At 37.8% G+C, this 14,186-nt stretch overlaps 1 protein-coding gene across 1 annotated transcript in view; it reads left to right on the top strand.

Annotated features, from left to right (window-relative positions):
- Nucleotides 1-2,563: 2,563 nt before the first annotated feature.
- The window catches only part of MRTFB (myocardin related transcription factor B), a 65,382-nt gene continuing 53,759 nt past the window's right edge, over nucleotides 2,564-14,186 (top strand). The window contains exon 1 of the mRNA XM_040079304.2: nucleotides 2,564-2,596. The gene's annotated coding sequence lies outside the window, so the exon portion shown is untranslated. The remainder of the gene's footprint in view (nucleotides 2,597-14,186) is intronic.

The raw sequence follows: 14,186 nt of genomic DNA, 5'->3' as shown, positions 1-14,186 counted from the left end.
GTCCTGCAGCTGCAGCGGAGGTCACTGGGCTGTGAGAAGAGCTGCGACCCTTTGACCGGGGGCTGTTAACTTGTCTGGCTCGTTTTCTGCGACACCCGTGGGTTTAGATGGCACTTGGTTAATCCATTTTATCGTGGTCAGGCATTGGAATAGGTTGCCCAAGAAGGTGGTGGAGTCACCATCCTTAAGGCGTTTAAAAGACTGCATGTGGCGTTGGGTGATGTAGTTTAGCGGTTTCAGTGGCAGTGCTGGTTTGATGGTTGGACTGGACGATATTAAAGGTCTCTTCCAAGCCCGATGATTCCATGATTCCAGAATCAGCTTTGTAAACAAGTGTATCCACAGCACGTGTATGCACGGATCCACATCGCGAGTGCAGGTCCCTTGGCTGACACTTGCGGCAGTGACATTCTCCGGGACGCGGAGAGCCAGGTGGAGAGCTGTGCTGCCGTGCCGTGCCTTTCTGCCGGCAAATACATTTGCCTTTGTTCCATTTCTGTGGGTTTTGTATTCGTGTGCAAGTGTGCAGTGCAGAAAACTGCCGTTGGTCAGTCTCAGTGCAGTCGAGAGATAGCAGGACTTCTGCCTGCCACAGGCAATTAGCTGAAATAAAACTACAGGATTTAAAGGGAATAACTTGTTTAGCTATGAAATAAATATCAGGAAAATTATCTGTTTATGAATGTTTTGAAAACGCCTCCATGAAATCTGGTATGTCAGTATGTCTAAAATACTTAAAGCTTAAACATCTGTGGCAACAAACATCACTCACCTTTAAAGCAAAAAAGCCAAGTTTACACTATCCTGTGAGTACAGCATGTTCTGAAGTTCTTGTTTATGGGAAGATGTTCACACTTCTTCTTCACGCTATATCTTTTCCTTTATGAGAAAAAAATGCTCAGGTTTTGAATTAATTGAGGTTTTAAAGCTCTCAACAAAGGCACAGCAGGGGTTTCATAAAATTATTCTCTTAATGTGTGACATTTTTCTTGTTCTTTCCTAAAGTTTTCTTTCCTGGGTAGTTACTTAGGGCAGATGTGACTTTGTGGTATAACTTGCATTTAAAACTTCACAAGATTGCTGTCTGGTAATGACATCAGTTGTTAAGCAAATAAAAACATCTGGAAGCTGAAGATCCTTCGTACATTATTGGGACTGCAGAACATCTTTCAGGATTTGGCAGTATTTGAAGAAGTGTAGAAAACTGAACTTAATGAAGCAAATGATTTTTTAGAAGCAGTCATACAATAACATGGAAATCACCTTAATATTTACCTTTTCTATTTGTCAGGTTCTGTTGAATGAGGTATTATAAAACAGCTTTAATAATGAGGGTTAACACATAGATATTCAGACAAATTTAGAGGTTTATACACATAAAATACTAAAAAAATTGGAACTTTTACTTGTTAGCCTAGCAATGAAACTAGATAATTGATGACACAATTGACTAATGTAATACTGGATTGGGAATATACTTAGCTGAGGTTTGGGTTTTTTTAAACGGCATTTAGTTTACTGATGAAATGATTATTGGAAGGAAGAGGGAATATATTTTACCATAGGCCATTTATTTTTGTGGGCCTTTTTGGCATTTCCGTCTTGTAACCTCTTCCTCTTCTGTGTTTTGCTTTGGTTTTTTATATGTTCAGCTTTTAACCTCTGTCACTGATATGTACAGAAACCATAACATCAGCTTCAGCCTTTAAAAGAATTAAAAATGATCTGTTAGGATTCATCTCTGGGATGGGATCAAAACTAAAATTGTGTGGCTGAGCAATGTCAGGGACGTTTTAAGTCTGGTTCAAAGCCAAAATTGGAAAACCCCATTAGTGTTACTGTATGAAACAGCATTTGATAAATGCCAGACTTTAAAATAACTGATTTTTTTTAACTTTTCTAAATACAGTGTGCAGTAGGTTTCTATTGACTTAATCGTATGTTTCTGTATATGTATATATGTACACACATACTGTAATATTCTAGTAAATGAAATGCTGGTGTTGAAACAAGTCCGTTTGAGTTGGTGACGTAGCAAAAAGAAAATGTGGATGTGAACAGTTTCCTTTTCTTTTTTTCTTTTTCTTTTTTTTCTTTGTTGTTGTTGTTGTTGTTGTAAATGTTCCATTGTATTGGAATCTATAGAAAACTAAAATATAATTCTGTTGTATAATTGGCACTTCCAAGTGTGAAGAGTTGAAGGAACTAGGGCTAGGTTTGTGTATTGCAGTTGAGTTAAAAAGAGCAGAGGATGCACCTCTGGTGCTGCTGTTCTTGCCAGAGGTAATTGGAAAGACAAATATCTTAGAATTTGAGTAGGAATATGAAAGGTGCTAAAAGATGCACATAGTCTATTGAAATCACTTTACTCGCAGGATTTTAACGGAATAACACACCTTACTTCTGAAAACTGCAGAAACTGAGAAAGCTGAATTAGTATTCTTAAGGCTTTAATTCCTCACGTAGAACAAAATATGTAACTTGTAAAATAAAGAATCCTTGAGACATCTTTGTGATTTTTGTTTTTCCTTTTTACTTTCCAACCAACCAGGAATGTGCTGAAACAGATACTCTAGAAGGGTGCTAGAGATACAAGGTAAGTGCTGTATCTTAAAAAATTTAAACTTTTTAAATAAGTTTTTTTTTTTTTAATAAAGCTGTTGTGCTATTTTTTTAGTGAGCAGTGTATCCCTTTGAGTTGTGCTGGTTTTATAATCCTGTTAAAATGGAAGGTTTTCCAAGAGATCTGTTCCTATACAAACAGAAATTTGGTTATATGTAGTACTTCTGTTACATAAACTTAAGAGCAAGTTTCTGTGGTTTTGTTTTGGCCTTTGATAGGAGTGGGATTTAATCACCTCTTAAGATTATGACTTAAATACTCATATGCTGATTAAACAATATTTTCTCTTTTTAAAGGATTGTCATGCTTGCAAGCCTTCACAGATGTTAAATATTTTCCAAATGTGAATAGTTTTGATATTAAAACTTTGGCCTGTAGAGCATTTTGTTTCTTTTTAACAGTTTTTCTGCAGTGGCTCAGGCTTGTACCAGCACAGCACCTCCAGAGGGACCCCAGGCCCCGTATGCTTTGGTGAAATCAATCCAGTTCTAGATGAGGAAAGTTCTCTCTCAAAGGGAGTAACCAAGGGTGTTTAAAGGCTGCTGATAGTGCTGTTTCAGGAGCTGTTAGGAAGGGAAGTCAAGCAACTTAGTAAAACAAGGAAGTTGGGTTATATTGACTAACACATTCTCAGGTCTGGAACTGTGTGTTTTTGGTGTTTAGCTGGTCCCTAAATGATGAAAATTCTGGTCCTGCCCTTCCCTCCTCATTTTCTGGGTGGGAAAAAGAGGGCGGGACAGATTGCCTGATTTTCAGGATAACCAAGACAGAGCATCAAATTGAAGCCTCTTGATAGTTTCCACTGAGGCCTCCTAGATGAACCTGAGCATTGGTTCCACCTCTACAGAAAAAGCAGACACTGCACACGACTCTCATGGCTAAGAGCTGCTCCAGAGACTCGAAGAACAAGATGTACAGAACTGGATATACACAGAAGGGGGTATGTATCTGTAGCACTGATGTATTCCAACAAACCCCAGAACTGTGCTTGGCAAAAAATCCCAACCAGAAACACTTAAAGGTAGGGGAGCTTCCCCTAACCTGAAGGCAAGGTGTATTTAGGGTTGTGTGCAGGCTCTATGAAGAGCAGGTTTGATTAGACTTGGCAAACCAGTTCACTTTGTGTCCTTCTTTAGTAAATCTGCTGTGTTTTTAGCTGCATGTCCAAAAAAACAGATGACCAACTGAAATGAAGACTATTTGCACTTGACAGCCATGAATGTTTCGTGTTTGCTTCTTTAAATGAAATTAAGCTGTGCTGTGCTGAGGATGGGGAACCAGTATTTCTGGCATTGTTTGTAAACCTTTTTAGCACCTGAAGTTCAACAGCCAAAATTGCCCAGTGTTAGTTACAGAATACAACCTTTTTCAAACTTCCTTCTGGCAAAGATTGATGTCTATCACAGAAATCTTCCATATCCTGAAACCAAAGCAAATGCACATTACAGAATTTATTGAAGTGTTCAGATTACTGTTATTAAATCCAGATGTTAATGTAATGGTTTTGCACTTGTGCAATAAACTGGATCTCTGTTGACTCAGTAGAGAGAGTATTTTAAGATTTCATGTTTGGTACTTGGCTTAAACCATTAATTAAATGTTTAAAAAGGGGCTTTTACCTGGGTATGGTGCCAAAAGCAACAAAGTGAGAGAGAAGTCCTAGTTACACTCAGTTTTGGTCTTCATACCAACTAGTGAAACACAAATTAACAAAACAAAAAATAAAGACTAAAAGGAAACCCGCTGGTTTTCTACCCTTATGACAAAGGTAGTCCTAGAGAAGGACTACTACATACCTGAGAAAGACAAGTGTTCTTATTTCCACGTTTTGTGTTTAATGCTGGAAGGCTAGGGAAGAGTTGCTGAAAACTTGTTTACAAATTCTAGAGACATTAGTCTTTCTTTACATGTAAAAGAGGTAGCTCATAAAAATTCAGCAGAGAAACTCATTAGAATGGGTTCAAATTGTTGGTATATTCAGTAAAGTCCAGTTAATACCCAAAAATGGTTCTTATATCTCATGTAGAGGCAAATTTCTCAATATTTCCTAAACAAAAAAGATAGAAGAGACATAGAATTTCAACTACTGAATTTCTGTTTAATTACATTGCCGCAATTCTTAATTTTGTTCCCCATATTTTTAAAATTGCAAATGTATAGCTTGGTAAAGTTGCAAGCCAGCAAAGCTTTAAGCGTGTGTTTCTGACACCAAATGGGTTGCACAAAGTTGAACACACACTTAAAGCTTTCCATGATTTAGAACCACGTTAGTAAAGCTTTAAGAGAGTGACGTGTCACAGGCAGAGCAGTGTGTGAGTGTGTGTGAGTGTGAGTGGCTGTCTCCTCACAGTGCTACTGGTGCAGTTCTGTGTGCAGGTGCTCTCACACCTGCAGGGGTTCGGTGGACATTGGGAATGAGGGGTTTGTACTGGGGCGTTACCTGAGACAACACCTGATGTCACTGATAATCTCACAGTGTTGTCAAATGCTGCACAAGGTGCCTTGCCAGTCTTTTTGTACTTTGTGCATTGGCCATCTTGGCACATTCCCTTGTAAATGAGTGACTGGAAGTGTGAAAGCAAAGGAGTGTTTGTACTTTTTTAATCTTCCTTTGGTGCTCAGGCAGGTGAGGGTCTCAGAGCTGGTGTATTCTGAGATGGCTGTACAGAAACTAATGGGGATCTCCCTGTTCATTATGGTTGGCCTGGATTGTTCCATTTGTGTGTTATTTTAGGAGGTTTTGAATGGACTAGTAAATCTCTCTGAACTATTTTTAAGTGTGTTTTTTTCATTATATATCACTTGGTACACTATTTTTTTTTTTAGGATTTCATCTTTAAAAAAATTTTAAACCTATTTTTCCATGGAAAGTACAACTAAGACAGGTACCCAAAAAGAACAGCCTTAATGTTTTGCTAATATTTTTCAATATGTAATTTTTACCCTTTGTACAGCTATACTCTTTATAACTTAGTATATTTATAAGGTTTTTGTTAAAATCTTCTAACCTGTGTGAATTAGGAATTTATAGAAACAACTGGAAACCTCACCATTTTCTACCTAATGTTTTCAACACTAATTTCATTTGGAGTGTCTGGACTGCAGAAGGTTTTTTATACCCAGTTTATGAGGGTAGAGCTCACGGTGTTTCTAGTAAATACTTGATTCAAGAGAAGCTACTGCTTTATTTTGCAGTCTTTATTATTTCTGAATTTTTATGGGTTAATTACAGTAATGCTTCTTTATATTAATGTCAAACAATACAGCAGCACTCAAATACAAAGTACTGAGCAAATACTGTCAGTTTTTGCAAAATATAAACCATTTTTATGGTTATGGGAATTTTAAGTCTTCCGATATGAATCAAGCCCTAAATCTCTCTACATCTGTAGACAGCTTTAACCAACTTTCTTTGCTTCTATGAATAACAGAGTGTAATTTGTGATTTCTTCTGGAATCAGATCTTCCCTCCTCTGCCAGATGTTCCACCCTTCCTGTTCTGCCAGTTAAACCGTTTGATGGCTCTTTTACCAGGTCCTGCATCAGAAGCCTAATTTTAAAAACTTGTCATGCAGAATTGGTAAAAGAGAAAAGTGGAGTCTCTTGGAAGGGGGGAAATGCAGGTGGTGAGAACCTGCTCTGGCCCACAGCTCATCTTTGCTGTCCTGGGAGTGCCGTGGGCAGGAGCACAGGGGGAGCGTGGAGCCAGCCCTGCCATCAGACATGGGGCATGGCTAAAGCACTGGCGCTGCTTCCCTTTGCTGCAGAGTAAAGCACACTCACAGGAGACCCTTGGGCACAGTCCTACACCTGCTGTTCCTCAAATACCTGGGGCACTTGGGGCCTGAAAAGAGAATTCTACAGTGTCTCCCATCTGCCTGTGGGTTCTTGGCATCAGTAAAAGACTTTGGAAAGCCTCAGGCCGAGCCTTGTGCTGGCTGGCTGAGGAACACGGTCAAGAAAAGGTTATCGAGGAAGGATGGTATACAGAGCATTTCTGATGGGTGAACCTGAGTTGAGATGATTTAGTGATACATGGAGGGTAGAAAAAATAGAAAATTTGGGAATAGAAATCAGGAAAATGGCTATTGAAGTGAGCTGGGGAAAAAATAACTATTGTCTGACACTAGAAAAAAGAACAATCAAAATAAACCAAGAGAAAAAACTCCTTGGCTACAGTACTTATTTCTGACCAGATTATATTTAAAGAATCATGTTTTCGTCAGATAATCAGAATTTTCCAACAGAATTTCTAATAAAGCATCGTAGTATCTTTTTAAAATATTTTGAGTGCTGCTCAAACTAAAGAACTACAGAAAGTAGATGTGCGACAGCTGCTAAATGCAGAAGTTTGTAATCTACTGTGAACAATTTTATGTTACCATCTATTTCTTATTTATTTTTAAACAAGAGCTTTGTATGGAATGAAATATTGGAACACAATAGTTTAAGAGATAAGACTTCTTTGAAACTGGCCTTAGGCAACATAAACTCTCCTGACCCAGAGTTTCTGCCCTATTAGTCTTTAGCTGATTTCAGTAGGGAAAATGGAATTCAAGTCCATTTTAGCTTTGGAGATCGTGAGAAATTGGTTCTTAAAGCAGTGAGGGCATGGACTGTGGATTAGAGCTTTAAACTGTTCAGAACATCAGAGTTTTCAGGCACCATACTAATAACATACTTTTTCTGATTATTTTAGAATATGGGTGTTGATCTGGAGACTAAGCTACATCAGTTATAATCTTGGATCTGTATTTATAAAGAAGCAATAAGTGATATTGCTTCCTGTGGTCTTACTCCATTCCTTGTTAGAAGAAAAGTGTTTGATTTGAAAAATTTTGCTTTTGTTTAGTGAAGAGTGTAATTTTGTCTTTAACAAATCATTTATTATGCTGTTAGTCATAACACTATGTGTGTGGTATATCTTCATGCTTAATTTCCAGTGTTAAGAAGTCTCAGGGCTGGGATTTTGTGGTTTGTTGTGGGATTTTTCTTCCTGGAAATCTGCTTAACTGCATGGAATTCATTCTTTCAGTCTGCATCCTTGTTGTTGTTATTAAAAAAAACCCTACTTTAATTCTTGGGAAGATGCTGAAAGGTATAAATCTAGTACAAGTGATATAATTGCATTCAGATTGTGACCTTTTGTCACTGCTGTATAAAAAATTAGGCCACGTAACACAGTGTGGGATTGGAAGTAAGAAACAGGAAAGAGTATTGTAGATGAACTCTAAGCACTTGGTGTAAATCAGGTAAAGAATGCCCAGTAAATAGCTGCTGCTTAAGATGTACCACAAGTTGATTTTTATATTTTTAAAATTAAACATTAATCTGTCACCTTCTTAGTTTTCATTTTGTCCATTAGCAGATTAAATATTAAAAGTTTCATTTGCAGAAGTTGGGAGCCGCGAGTTGACTGGTTTCCATGGGAGCTAATTCAAGTTCCTGCTTGCATTGTTACTACCTCAAAGTCTCTGTGCTGGTCCAAGGCAATATGCAGCAAAAGGTTTGTGAGAGAGAGATTTTCTTAGCTGTCCTAAGGTTGTGAGTAGGGACTGCTTAACTGAGGACCTTCTGCACATGTCACTGAATTTCAGCTCAGACATAATCATTCCGATTTTTGCAAGATGCCCTAAATTGAAGTTGCTCGTAATCTCTAATTGTGCTTACATTATTTTGAATTAATGTCTAATTAGCAATTAGTTTCTTGATGAATGTAAATAGTATGTTAAATTCTGTCCAATAGAAGTTGATTGTATTTTTTAAGAGAACACCAAATATTACAATAAGAAAACTTTGCTAATCTGTGTAAAGTGTGTAGATATAAAAAGAAGCAAAGTATAGATTTTTCAAGAAATCTCATCTACTAGAAATGGTTGTGCCATGTTCAGTCCCACTTCTGATAGGAGGTAGAAAGCAGCACGTTCAACAGGAAGCAGTCCTGCACTTCCTTTCTCTTTGATTTGAATCCTTGTGCTTTCCTTGCTTTGTTCAATTCAAGGGTTTGGTTTACAGGCAGTAAAATAAACAGAATAGCACCTGCAGCTTAGTCATAAATGGGAACATCTTGCAGTATCCAGGCAAACAAATGAAATCATGGAGTCATCTAACCTTTCCTGAAATGCCTTAAGAGCTTTACCAACATTAATTTTTAAGATGCACCACTATTTTTGCTATCAAATGTCTCTTATCACCTTAGAGGAATTGGGAAAGATTACGATCCAATTCATTGATAAAAGTTACTAATTCTTGTCTCAGCTATCAAGTACGTTTATAATACCAAAAGGAAGACTTGGGTTTTGATTTTTTCCTATGTTGGCAACTTCAATTGCATAAATAGATTCTTCTGGCTACACCTTATGTTTTCTGGCCACAGAAAATCATGGAGCACATGGGATCTTACTAATTCCTTCTGCAAAGTTCTGTCCTAGACCAGAAGAACTGAACGTGCTTTTGGGCAGGTTAATCTGAGTTGATCTTGCAACTACTCAAACACTACTGCAAAGCGCTTCATATTAAAACTGGAATTAAGAACTTGGGAATTTTTTTTTGACTGGAATTCAAGTAAGTTGCTTCTGAAGTCATATGTCACTAGGTTTCATTGTTTAAAAAAAAAAAAAAAAAAAAAAGAATATGTAGACATTTATGAGGGTGAGAAACTGGAAGCATCATTTGTTTGCACACCACACTAATGCAGATAGCTTTTTTTTGGTTGTGTGGTTTGTTTCTTTGCCGTGCTAAATTTAGGTCTAAAACTGACCTTGCGTTGCTTTGTAAGCTCAGCCTAAATGTATTTGTTGCCAATGTTAATGTCAGCTTTTTAAATTAGAGTATTAAAGCAAATGCAGAATATTAACTATCAACATGTTCCCAGACTGAAAAATAGGAATGTCGTGTTTAGATTTTCCTGACCGTTTGCACACAACATATTTCCATATACAGTAACATCTAAACAAGATAGTACTTCATGTTTTGCCTATATAGTTCTAAGTATTTTTATGAAGCTCTTTATTTTAATAGAACTAGTGAGGATATGTACTTTCACAGCTTTGTATTTATTTTATCAAGTGGAACCAGCTGAACCACTTAACATTGCCTTAAGAGGAGGATTGTTCATTAAGAATATCTACAGAAAAGATGAGATTAAATCAAATTATGTCTGCTCATATGGTGATTAAAAGTAAAAAGTTGTTGAGAACTGTGCCTGAAGTCCTTCACTTACAACAAGTTACGGGACAACATTTTCTACACTTTGGGTATTGTGGCCCGAATTCCGCTGAGTGCTCAGGCAGCAGCTCTTAGGGAAGATGGAGTTGTTGTAGATGAAATATTTAAATCAACATCCTCTTGTGCTTCAGAGTTTTCAGCACAAATCTTTATGAACTCTGCGGGAAAGACTGCAAGTTAACACTGTAGCTTCTGCTGATGAAGCCTTGTGTCAGCAGAAGGTAAATTGAAAGCTGTCCTGGGTTTTCAGGGTGGGTTAATGGATGTTTGCTTCCATGCCTGGTCTTAAACAGCTCTCTAGAGGTGAGCATCTTTCTCACAGGGTGGGATAGCAGAGCAGTTCAGACTTCTCCTTAAAGATGGGGTTGTTGATTGTGTCTTGTCTTTAAGAGGCAGCTAATTTTAGACTTTACTTTTTGTTTGGTGCCTCTGACTGATTTATTGATTTTGGTGCACACTGCAGGATTTCACAACTGTTTCTTAAAGGAAGGTGATGTATTTGAATAGTTTTATATAATCAGTAAACAATTTAAACATCACTTTCATCTGAAGGTATGGGGTTTGTTCCAGTGATGAATATTGTGCATATTGAATCTTTGCTTGCTTTACTTAAAATATTTGTAAGAAGTTTAGCATTTTAATAAATTCTATTATTATAATTTTAACGCCCTTGAAATATGAATACAGAAGATAGTTGTAATATTTACAACTACTTAAAAGATTTGTATGAGACCTTAAGGTATTTAAACACTAAGCTTCACAACATTGCTATGAGGTAGATTCTTTCCAGTGAAGGTTTATGTGTAGCCCGGAATTCACCAACTCTTGTTTGAACAGGTTGGTTTGAGAAGGCAGTAATGTGAGAATAGATAAATCATCTCTATGGCCCTACACAGCGACAGGGTAGGCTTTCGTTTCCCCACACTTTAATGGAGCTGTGGGAGGCTGCCTTTATTGCTCACAGCCCCACACTGCCAGGTAATTCATTTGCACTTAGCAGGGCACAGTTCCCATTACCAATTACTGTAATTTTTTTTTTTTTTTTTTTTTTTTTTTTTTTTTTTTTTTTTTTTTTTTTGTGCCTGGAGGTAGCAGTGGAGGGAATATATCATCAAGGATTCTCCTGACTCATCCCCAGCCTATGTCCAGATACAAGTAATTCTCTACATATTACCTCCTTTACAGTGTGCATTTGCCACTGTAGCTTATTCTGCATAGCAAAATATGCAGAAGTGTTAAATGAGTTTCTGGAGGTCTTTTGGTGTCTGTTCAATGGTATTAATTTAGCTAGAGCAGACAATGACAAAAATTTAATCTCAGTTATTTAATAAAAGCGGACATTTTTCTGCAATATTGACCAGCCCAGTGTAGAAGGACTCTGTGCTCCTGGAAGAAACACGTTATTCCAGGTACTGGAACAGTGAGAAGTGTGACAGGACTTCAATTTTGTCAGATCCTTCTGCACACTGTTTTTTAAAGAAATGAATAGTAATAGTTTTTCATAATGCATAATCCAAGCTGATTACTCATGGTTAGTCAGCTGCTGATATTTCTCATCTTTTTCTGCTTTTGTATAATTACCTTCATAAAAATAGCTGTATGATTTAAATTCTTGTTGCCCTGTATTTGACTACAAAATTTATTTAATTAAGTTTATCGACACTGTTTTAACTATAAGATTGCAGTTTCCCTTTCAATATGGTAATTAAATGCCAGTTCTCATGTCAAAGTTCCCCTGCTGCAGTAAGATGGTGTCTGTGGGAAGGGTGTCAGCACAGCAGAGGTGAGGCTTGCTCGGGGCTCATGCCCCCACAGCCCTTGCTGCGTTTCTGAGCTCCGGCAGCCGCTGTGGCTGGGCTGAGGAGCTTCACCCTCCCTGGAGCACAGCCTCTGTTTGGTGTTGCTCCAGGAGCTGGTGGACATGGAGAGTGCAGCCAAGCCCACGATTTGTTTCTGTATTTCTCTGTAGCCCTTGCTGATGGGCAGCATGCCAAGCGGAGCCATCCTTTAAAACCCTGCGTCTCTTCCTCTCCTTGCAGTGGGTGTTCCATCCGCAGGGCTTGCCTCCGGGAAGTGACTCCAGAGCTTCCAGTTCCTGGATCCTTCAGTGAGCTGAATGTTCCCGACTACTTTGTTTATGTTCAAGCCTGATGTATGTTGATCCTTGGAAGAAAGGAGAGACTGAGCATTCCAAGGGTCTGACCACTCGACTGAACTAATTCGTAGCCTAGGAAGGGAGTTTGCTGTAGGCTTGTGTAGGCACCGGTAGTGTCTGCTGCATTCTGAAAGCACAGTCCTTGCCCTTCTTCATGAGAGGGGAAGGGGAATTGCCAAGCCGGTCTCAGATTGTGACTTCTCACATTCTCTCAAATACAAATCATTAATGCCCACTGCTCAAATAGAAGGAATATTTAAAACTGTAACAGCCCCTAAAGTGCTTATTGGCCCCAGTGTCAGAAATCACTGTTCCCGCTGCAGAGATCTCCAAGCCTTTCCAGGCACTGACAGGGAGACTAAAAGCTTCATGCAATAGCCTGCCTTGGCAGCTGTTACTTAACCTCCTGATCTCACACTTTTTAAGGATAGTTTTTAGTGTTTTCTGATACTTTGAAGAAAAAGGTAAGAAAAATAAAACAAACCCAACATTTTACATTTCGAGTATTCTTGCCACTAAAGATTCTGGTCTACTACAGACTGCTAGAGTTTTAAATTTTACTGCGTTTTATAAATGGACAAACTGAGTGCTCACGTTGACACCATGATTCTGTAAATCCTGGAGCTGGTATTGCTAATATCTGATGACTGTTAATTCAATTCAATACTGTACTGGGTACAGTGACCCAGGTTCCTTGCAGGTGTGAGTGAGCAGTGTTAATGTCAGCCGACTGACTTGGCCAAAGCTTGAATGCACTGTGATTCTTGAACTGTTATTTTCCAGCAGATTGCTAAAATAAAAGTTGATTTACTACTGAAGTGTCATCCAGATTTCAGAGCTTGTGCCAAATAAAATACCAGTTCTGGTGTCTCAAGTAGCAGGGAAGTATGTATTTCCCCCTCCTTGTAAGATTTTTTCCAAGGAAATACATTTTGTCTTTTGAAGATAAAATGTTTAAAAATAAAAGGAGCGTTTGTCTTCAGCAGTTAAGAAGATAGCAACCACCTACAATCTGTGAGAACACTTACATAAGGTTCATACATTGTACAGGAGTTCTGCTTTGCCAGTGCTGGAACACTGTTCATATGTACTTGTCACGGAAATGTGAACCGAAGCCTCCTAGCAGTGCTGGTGCAGATTCTATTTTGATAATGTATTCTAAAGGCTAAGTTGGAAAATAATTTTTTTCTAGTTTTCACTTTACTACTCTTAAACATTTTGCTGAATTCTATGTTAAAACAAACAAACAACAGCAACAAAAAACCCAAATTAGCCGCCTGTAATAATTTAGGACTATTGGAACAATAAGTAATTTTATTTTTAGATTCTGGAAATAAATTGGTATTATGCTTTCCAACGGTTTGTAAGCAGAAATGGTTTTCATACCTAACAGAGTGATGGCTTACACAACTTTGACTTCAGATGTCTTAGTTTCAAGGAGGGGGGTGGAAACCCCTGGAGTGTCAACTGATTTTTGTCAGATCAGCCTAGTATAAAAGTAAGTTATGTTTCAGTTTCAGTTATGTTATTAATATACTTTCTGTAGAGGTCTGCTTCAATTCAGGGGTTATACAGATAATGGTTACCATCTGTAAATGCCGATGGCAAATCTGAAATAATTCTTCAGGATTGAAGAGGCTTCAAGCAAATGAGAAAGGGGAGGCAATTTGTTATCTTTAATATAAAATAGGAGAATATTATGGGCGTTACATTCTAAATCAGGTTTCTCAGTTTTGCACATGGTTGCTGGATAAAGTGTTTATTGTACAGGGTTTGATTTTAAACAAGGCGAACCAATGTTTTCTACTACCCATTTTTGTGTTTGAATTGTTGACATACAAACAATTTGCTATATTAGAAACATCAGAATGAAATGGCTTTTGAAGACTGAAAATAGATGGGAGACATTCTGCATATCTTCATGTTGAGTTTTATGTGAAGCAAATGCTGCTGGCTGTAGCCCCCACCTGATGCTAAAGCAGTTGCATTCATCTGGAACAGTTAAAATGAGAAAATGCTAATGGTTTATTCTCATGCATGCAGTAGTGTAAAAAGATGTATCCAGAGATGTTTACTGATGTTTACAGATGTCTTTTTTCCTAATTTAGTTCTTTCTTTTTTAGGAAGATATTTATAAAAGTGATTTTTAAGTTTCCAAATTAGTTTGTCAATCGATAAGGA

Source organism: Hirundo rustica, chromosome 15, assembly GCF_015227805.2.
Source record: "Hirundo rustica isolate bHirRus1 chromosome 15, bHirRus1.pri.v3, whole genome shotgun sequence".
Lineage (NCBI taxonomy): Eukaryota > Metazoa > Chordata > Aves > Passeriformes > Hirundinidae > Hirundo > Hirundo rustica.
The sequence above is the reverse complement of the archived record's forward strand: the minus strand, read 5'-3'. Positions and strand labels throughout refer to the sequence as shown.